Genomic DNA, 7,500 nt, shown 5'->3' with positions numbered 1-7,500 from the left:
CACAGTAAAAAGTAGACATCGGTCACTCGTCGAAAAAAACAACAACACACAATACCAAACCCTGTTTAATGAATGACTCCTTCACACCAGGTGTTCCTCAGAGAGGAGGAAGAGGAGGAAGAGGAAGTAGGGGTATGAGTGGTTGGAACATGAGTCATCAGCATATGGTGTGACTGACTGTTCTGGCCCCTGCCTTTAGGGGATTACAATGCAATCCCTGCAGTTACAATGCTAGCAGAAGGAAGGAATTAAGCTTTGTTAAAATGTATTTTTATTCAATTATTTACAGTAGAGAAACTGTACAGGGGGGGCAGAGGGGATGAGGAGGTTTCAGGAGGGACAGTTATTAAGGTGTAGCCAGAAGAGATGGGTCTACTCCACCTTAACTGTAGCCTTGAAATGACTGACAGAGAGAGACTGAACTAAGGAGTGAGTGGAGTAGCCTACTGAGTGAAGGTGAACATGTAACCAAGCGATTGTTATTCAGCCCCAAATGTCAATTCCAACTTTCTCTCCTTCCCTCCTCTCTATTTTGGGACACGGCACAAACCGTGACTTTTAGAAATTGCTGTTCGCTCTTCCGGGAATGGTGAGAGAAAAACACAGCCATTTTCTTAAAAGCTCCCAGGGCAGTAAATGGTGGGACTATAATTCCACTCATCCCCCTCGTTTTCCCTCCATACTGTCTGACCTTCTCCTTTGAAAGGCGTCTTAAATGTCAGAATTCTGACATGTAACTCACAATAGTAGGAGACATAATTGACCATTTTTCCTCTTTGTTGTACTTTGTTGAGACTGGTGAAGAAGTGCCAGTCCATCCCCCCCCACATCTCCCATTTAAACCACGCACGGACACACACACACACACACACAAACACACACACTGCTCAAAGTGAAATACAAGTTCCAGGGTGCAGTGACAAACACACACACACACACACACACACACACACACAAACACACACACTGCTCAAAGTGAAATACAAGTTCCAGGGTGCAGTGACAAACACACACACACACACACACACACACACACACACAAAGTGCTGAAAGTAATGAAAATGAATTACTTAAAAAACAAATTATAGTATTACATCATCAGGGAAGGGGGGAGGACGGGGAGGGAAGCTAATTGAGGGAAAAGTGGTGATAAGACAGTCTCCCACCCATTCTCCTCCTTCCCCGCACATGGACGCACGGGCACACACTCACACACATGCGCACACACACACACACACACACACCCACCCCCCTCCACACACACATCCCCTCCACACACACACACACCCTCCACACACACATCCCCTCCACACACACATACAAACACACAAACACACACACACACACACACCCTCCACACACACATCCCCTCCACACACACATACAAACACACACACACACACACACACACCCTCCACACACACACACACACACACACACACACACACACACACACACACACACACACACACACACACACCCGGGGATGAACAGCTTAGCTCCAGGCCACTTTGTGCCCCTCCATCTCTTCATCTTCTCTCCTTTCACAAGGAGGGCTTTGCTCCACTGGAGTCATGCTTTACTAACTCTCTCCAGGCCCCTTCCCGCCTGCCCCCCCCCCCCCCCAGCTCTCCCCCCCCAGCCCTCCCTCCCCCCCCCCCACCCCCCGTCCGCGTTATTGCCCTGCGATGGAGCATGGCCGCAGATGAGCTCCTCTGACATAGAGGACAGAATAAAAAAGGATCAAATACATATAAAAGTGGGGAGCATTCCTTTCTCGGCTCTCGACCCCTATCACGCAGCATGGTCAATGGTCACACACACACGCTCACACACACGCTCGCACGCACACACGCACACACACACACACACACACACTTCCTTTCCTATTTTTCCAGACTCCAGTCAGAGTTTTGTCAGAGTGCTGTGGGTAATGCGATCCCGCTCCTCTCTTTGTGGTGTTAATGTATTTGGAGTCCTCACCCCTGGGGCAGCAATTATTTTTTTATCAGCCTGTGAAAGTTACTTAAGAGGCTTTGAGACAGGGGGGCGATGGGGGGGCGCAGCCTGCGGGGGGTGGGGTGGAGGGTGGAGGGGGGGGTGGCTGAACCTGCCCCCCAATGCCCCTCAGTGCATGAGAGGCCCCCCCATCCTCCCCCCCACCACGTCACCACCCCTCCCTTCACAGCGCAACCCTACGCACACACACACACACATACACACACACACACACACACACACACACACACACACACACACACTACTCAGAAGAGTGGAACACAAGTGCCAGAGTGAGCGCAGTGACACACGCAAAAAAAAAAAGAATAAGTGTTTTCCCACGGAATAGAAAGTAATGACTAGAGAAAATGTTTTTCCCCAAAACAAATTAAAGTATTACGTAGTCAGGGAAGGAAGGGAGTGGAAAAGGGGGGGAGGGGGGGGGGCTAATTGAGGCAAAAGTGGTGATAAGATAGCAGCTCTGCCACGTAGTGTCTGAGTGTGTGTGTGTCCCCTCCCCTCTTAATGCGCTCTTTGAACTGGTTAACTGGCTCCCTGCTGTTCATATTAACTGATGATGTCACTCTTGTCTGGAGCAGTAGGAGTGCTTGGTTCATATCATACTTGTACCTTAACATAGCATGTGTGTGTGAGTGTGAGTGTGTGTATGTGGGGGTCTGTGTGTGTGTGGGGGGGGGTCTGTGTGTGTATGTGTGTATGCGGGGGTCTGTGTGTATATGTGTGTGTGTGTGTGTGTGTGTTTGAGTGTGTGTGTGTGTGTGTGTGTGTTTGAGTGTGAGTGTGTGTGTGTGTGTGTGTGTGTGTGTGTGTGAGTGTGTGTGTGTTTAGGGTTGGACAGTTTCACAGGTTTAAGCAATGTTTTTTTTACCAAAAACCTTCATAAAACCAAACTTTTTCAATGTTTTAATATTATTATATTTTTTTTACATTTAAACATTTTTTAAACAATGTAATTTGTCAATATATTACGTAACTGTCTAAAAAGACGTGTCACATGACAGCTTCTCCTCAGAACGGAGAATTGTGTGTGTGTGTGTGTGTGTGTGTGTGTGTGTGTGTGTGTGGGTGCGTGTGAGGTTCACCTGCTCCCACAGAGGGGTCTTTGTGTGGTGCTGTAGACCCCTGACGCCAGGCCTGTGCACCCTGACAGAGCGATAATGGAACTCCCATCCCTGCACACACATGCTCACAAAAGCCCTAAAAGCTTTACCCCTCCTCTCCATTTCAACCCTCTCACCGTCTCCACTGGCGTTCTTATCACTCTGGCCTTTCTCTTAGTCTCACTCACATACACAGGACCCCACCCCCCCCCACACACACACACACACACATACATACACACACAGACCCCCGCCCCACACACACACACACACACAAACATATACACACAGACCCCCGCATACACACATACACACACACACACGCACAGACCCCCACATACACACACTCACACAGACCCCCACATACACACACTCACACACACACACAGACCCCCACATACACACACTCACACACACACCCACCCGCACAGACTCACACACACGCAACATGCACACCTGCGCGCTATGGATTTTTTGCGCTCCAATTTTTGAAACCGGAAAACCGTAAACGAAAATAATGAAAATACGTTTTTTGGGTTAAACGGGATTCAAAATGACATTGTTAAGCTGCCAATTTCAAATGGACTACTACAATACATTCATGTCGAAAACACCAGAAGCACAGTCGCAATACAATTAGGCTACGGCTAAGTGGTCGCTGGAATGCGATTTCTTTTCAACACATTATTTGCAATTTAAGACACATCCTTAGACCGAAATTGAATTTCCAACATTTCCACATCATATTCACATCAGCCCAACCAGGATAATGACAGCACCCGAAAACCAACTCAACCGGTAATCAATCAGCCAAACAGCAGTGATTATGCAATCCGTATACCATCCATTAATACACAGCTTAATGCGCATACACAGGTAAGCCTATTTTTTTAAGGGACCATCTCGCGTCCCTAACAGTGTTGCCAGATGGGATTGATTTCCAGCCCAACCACAGTCTAAGAACCGCCCAGTGTGATCATAGATAGCCCAATTGGGCGGGAATACGCCCAATGATTGATTGATTGAAAACTTTATTAGAAGATTTGCAGAAGTAGGTACATGAAAGTACATATTACATACAAGGTCAACTAACAGGATAAAAACCCAAGAAAGCCACTGGCTTATTTCAATTGGGGTCCTTGATTCCCAATTCTTCGTTACATGTAAGACAGACAAAAAAATAAAATAAAATAGTACTATCTACAAGATAATACAGACAAATAACTAGTACTATCTACAAGATAAACATACATCCATCATGGGAAGAACAATACAACAAAACATAAGTTATGTACAGCGGGTAGGACAGGTGGGGACATACACCACAGGTGGGGGCGGGGGACAAAACACAAAGTATGTACAGTGGGTAGTTCGGGTCTTTTAATCTGATTTTTGATTTAGAGGGTCCAGTTACGGATTGCAGCCTCCTGTAAATGTTTTTTGAGAGTAGTTTTGAAGGTGGGCAGTGTTTTGCACTCCTTTAAGATTATAGGAAGGGCGTTCCACATTTTTACTGCATAGTTTGCAAACGAGTTTAACCCCTTGTTTGTGGTGCAACGCGGTTGAACGTGGTTCGTGGAGCTTCCTCTGGTATTGTATGTGTGGACGTTGTTCACTTTTTGGAAGTATGTTGACAGGTACTTGGGTGTCTTTGTGGTGTAGCGTATCTTGAAGACCAGGCCCAGTGCAAGCTGCTGCACTCTGTCAACTACTCGTAGCCAATCAAGGCTCAAAAAATGAGCAGCGGTTAGATGTGTCCTAGGGTTGAGGCCTAGCAGAAGCCTAACCAGTTTATTTTGGGCTGTCTGGAGTCTTGTTTTATGGGCCTTTGTGGTTCTATAGTACCATGATGTTACGGCATAGTCGAAGTGACATTGAATGAGAGCTCCTGATAGGGTCCTCAGAGCTCCTGATAGGGTCCAATCAGGCAACACAATTCCCTAATTCTCCGTTCTGAGGACACGTCTTTTTAGACAGTTACGTAATATATTGACAAATTTCATTGTTTACAAAAATCACATTCATAGCATCTTCAACCACACTTTTATGGCGCTTATTAGGCCATATATAGCAATGTATGACGTTGTGATTAAATGTAAAAAATAATAATAATATTAAAAAGTCTGGTTTTATGAAGGTTTTGGTAAAAAAACATTGCTATTTTTAGAAACCGCGGTTTGCGGTTTAACCATAAAACTGTACACACACACACACACACACACACACACACGCACACACACACACACACACACACACACACACACACACACACACACACACACACACACACACACACACACACACACACACACACACACACACACACAGACACACACACACACACACACACACACACACAGACACAGACACAGACACACACACACACACACACACACACACACACACACACACACACACAGACACACACACACACAGACACACACACACACACACACACACACACACACACACACACACACACACACACACACACACACACACGCACGCACGCACGCACGCACGCACGCACACACACACACACACACACACACACACACACACACACACACACACACACACACACACACACACACACACACACACACACACACACACACACACACACATGGACTGCTGCCTGGGAGAGGATGCAGAGTGGCTGTGAGAAAGAAGCTACCTGCCACTCAATGATACCAACATATGAACACATGCCCCGCAGAGGGCCTTCATCTGGAGTACACACACACACACACACACACACACACACACACACACACACACACACACACACAGTCTGTTTACTGTGTTCCTGCCTGCCAGAGGACGCGACTGTGACCTTCAAACACCCAGAGGCCTGCTTCTCTAACACGCCTCACATCTATGCAGTGGATCAAGTATCAGAGCCGCCAGTGATTATTACACTCTCCTCTGGGTCCTCACTGTCTTTATCTCACCTGCTCTCTCTCTCTCCCTCTCTCTCTCTCTCTCTCTCTAACTCTCTCTTCCTCTATCTCTCTCTAACTCCCTCCCTCTCTCTCTCTCTCTCTCTCTCTCTCTCTCATTCTGCCCCTTGTCTCTCTCTCTAACTCTCTCTCTCTCTCTTGATTTTTTTCACTCTCTTTCTTTAGTCTCACTCACACCTAATCTCCTTTTTCTTGCGCTCTATACCTATCTCTCCCTCGTCCTCCCTCCCCCCCTCCTTTGAGAGACTGTTCTACCTGACTCTAAGCTGGCTGGAGCCTGAGGCCATGGTGGCTTAGCTCTAATTGATGCATCGGAGGAAGAAGGGAGGAAGAGGGGGAGGGGAGAGGAGAGGAGCGGAGAGAAAGGCTTTGGGCTGACAAGGTTAATTCTGTTTTTCCTACCGCAGTGTCACCTACAGCAATTCAACTCATGACAACCTTCTCTGGAGAGAGAGAGAGAGAGAGAGAGAGAGAGAGAGAGAGAGAGAGAGAGAGAGAAGAGAGAGAGAGGAGGGGGGGGGGGGGAGTCCGTCCACATGAGACATGTTCAAATATATAGCGTATGGAAGAAGGTTATGTCAAGACAAAAATACTAAATTAGCAAATGATGTATGTGTTACGGTACATGTGGGAAAACGTTACATGTGGGAAAACTAGGGTTAGGGTTAGGTGCTAGGGTTAAGGTTAGGGTTAGGGGTAGGGTTAGGGTTAGGGTAGGGTTAGGGTTAGGGTTAGGATTAGGGTTGGGGTTAGACATGCCAGCATGTACCAAGTCGACGTAGCACCTAACCCTAACCCTAGTTTTCCCACATGTACCGTATTCCCACATGTACTGTAACATATGTATTCAACATGACGTGTTGTTTGATTGATTGATTGATTGAAAACCTTTATTGTCCCCAATGGGGAAATTTTGTTGTCAAACAGCTCAGTTAGGGCAGAAAACATTCAGTACAGAAAACAGAAAAACATTCAATAAAATACATAAAACAGTGCAGGCTCAATAAGTAAAAAGTTCCAAAAGTTCCATCTCCAGGTCTCCCCCACCCTGCAGGGCCTGGTTGTAGAGTCGGAGTGCAGCTGGAATAAAGGACTGTCCAAATCTTTTTGTACTTTGACGGGGGAGAACAAATCTGTGGCTGAACTTGCTCCTCATCCCTGCCAGCTCGCAGTACATCGGGTGGGAGGGATTGGCCAGCATGGCCGCCAGTTTTTTCCCCATCCTCTGTTCTGCACCACCTCTAGGCTGTCCAGCCCGGTCCCCACCACAGAGCTGGCCTTCTTCACCAGTTTGTTTAGCTTCGCAGCATCCCTGGCACAGATGTTTCCACCCCAGCAGGCCACGGCGAAGAACAGAACGCTGGCAACCACCGACTGATAAAACATTTGCAGCAGCTTGTTGCAGACACCGAAAGACC

The sequence above is a fragment of the Nansenia antarctica genome (genome assembly GCF_963989245.1).
Source record: "Nansenia antarctica genome assembly, chromosome: 7".
NCBI classification, from domain to species: Eukaryota; Metazoa; Chordata; class Actinopteri; order Argentiniformes; family Microstomatidae; genus Nansenia; species Nansenia antarctica.
This window is presented reverse-complemented; position numbering follows the sequence as displayed.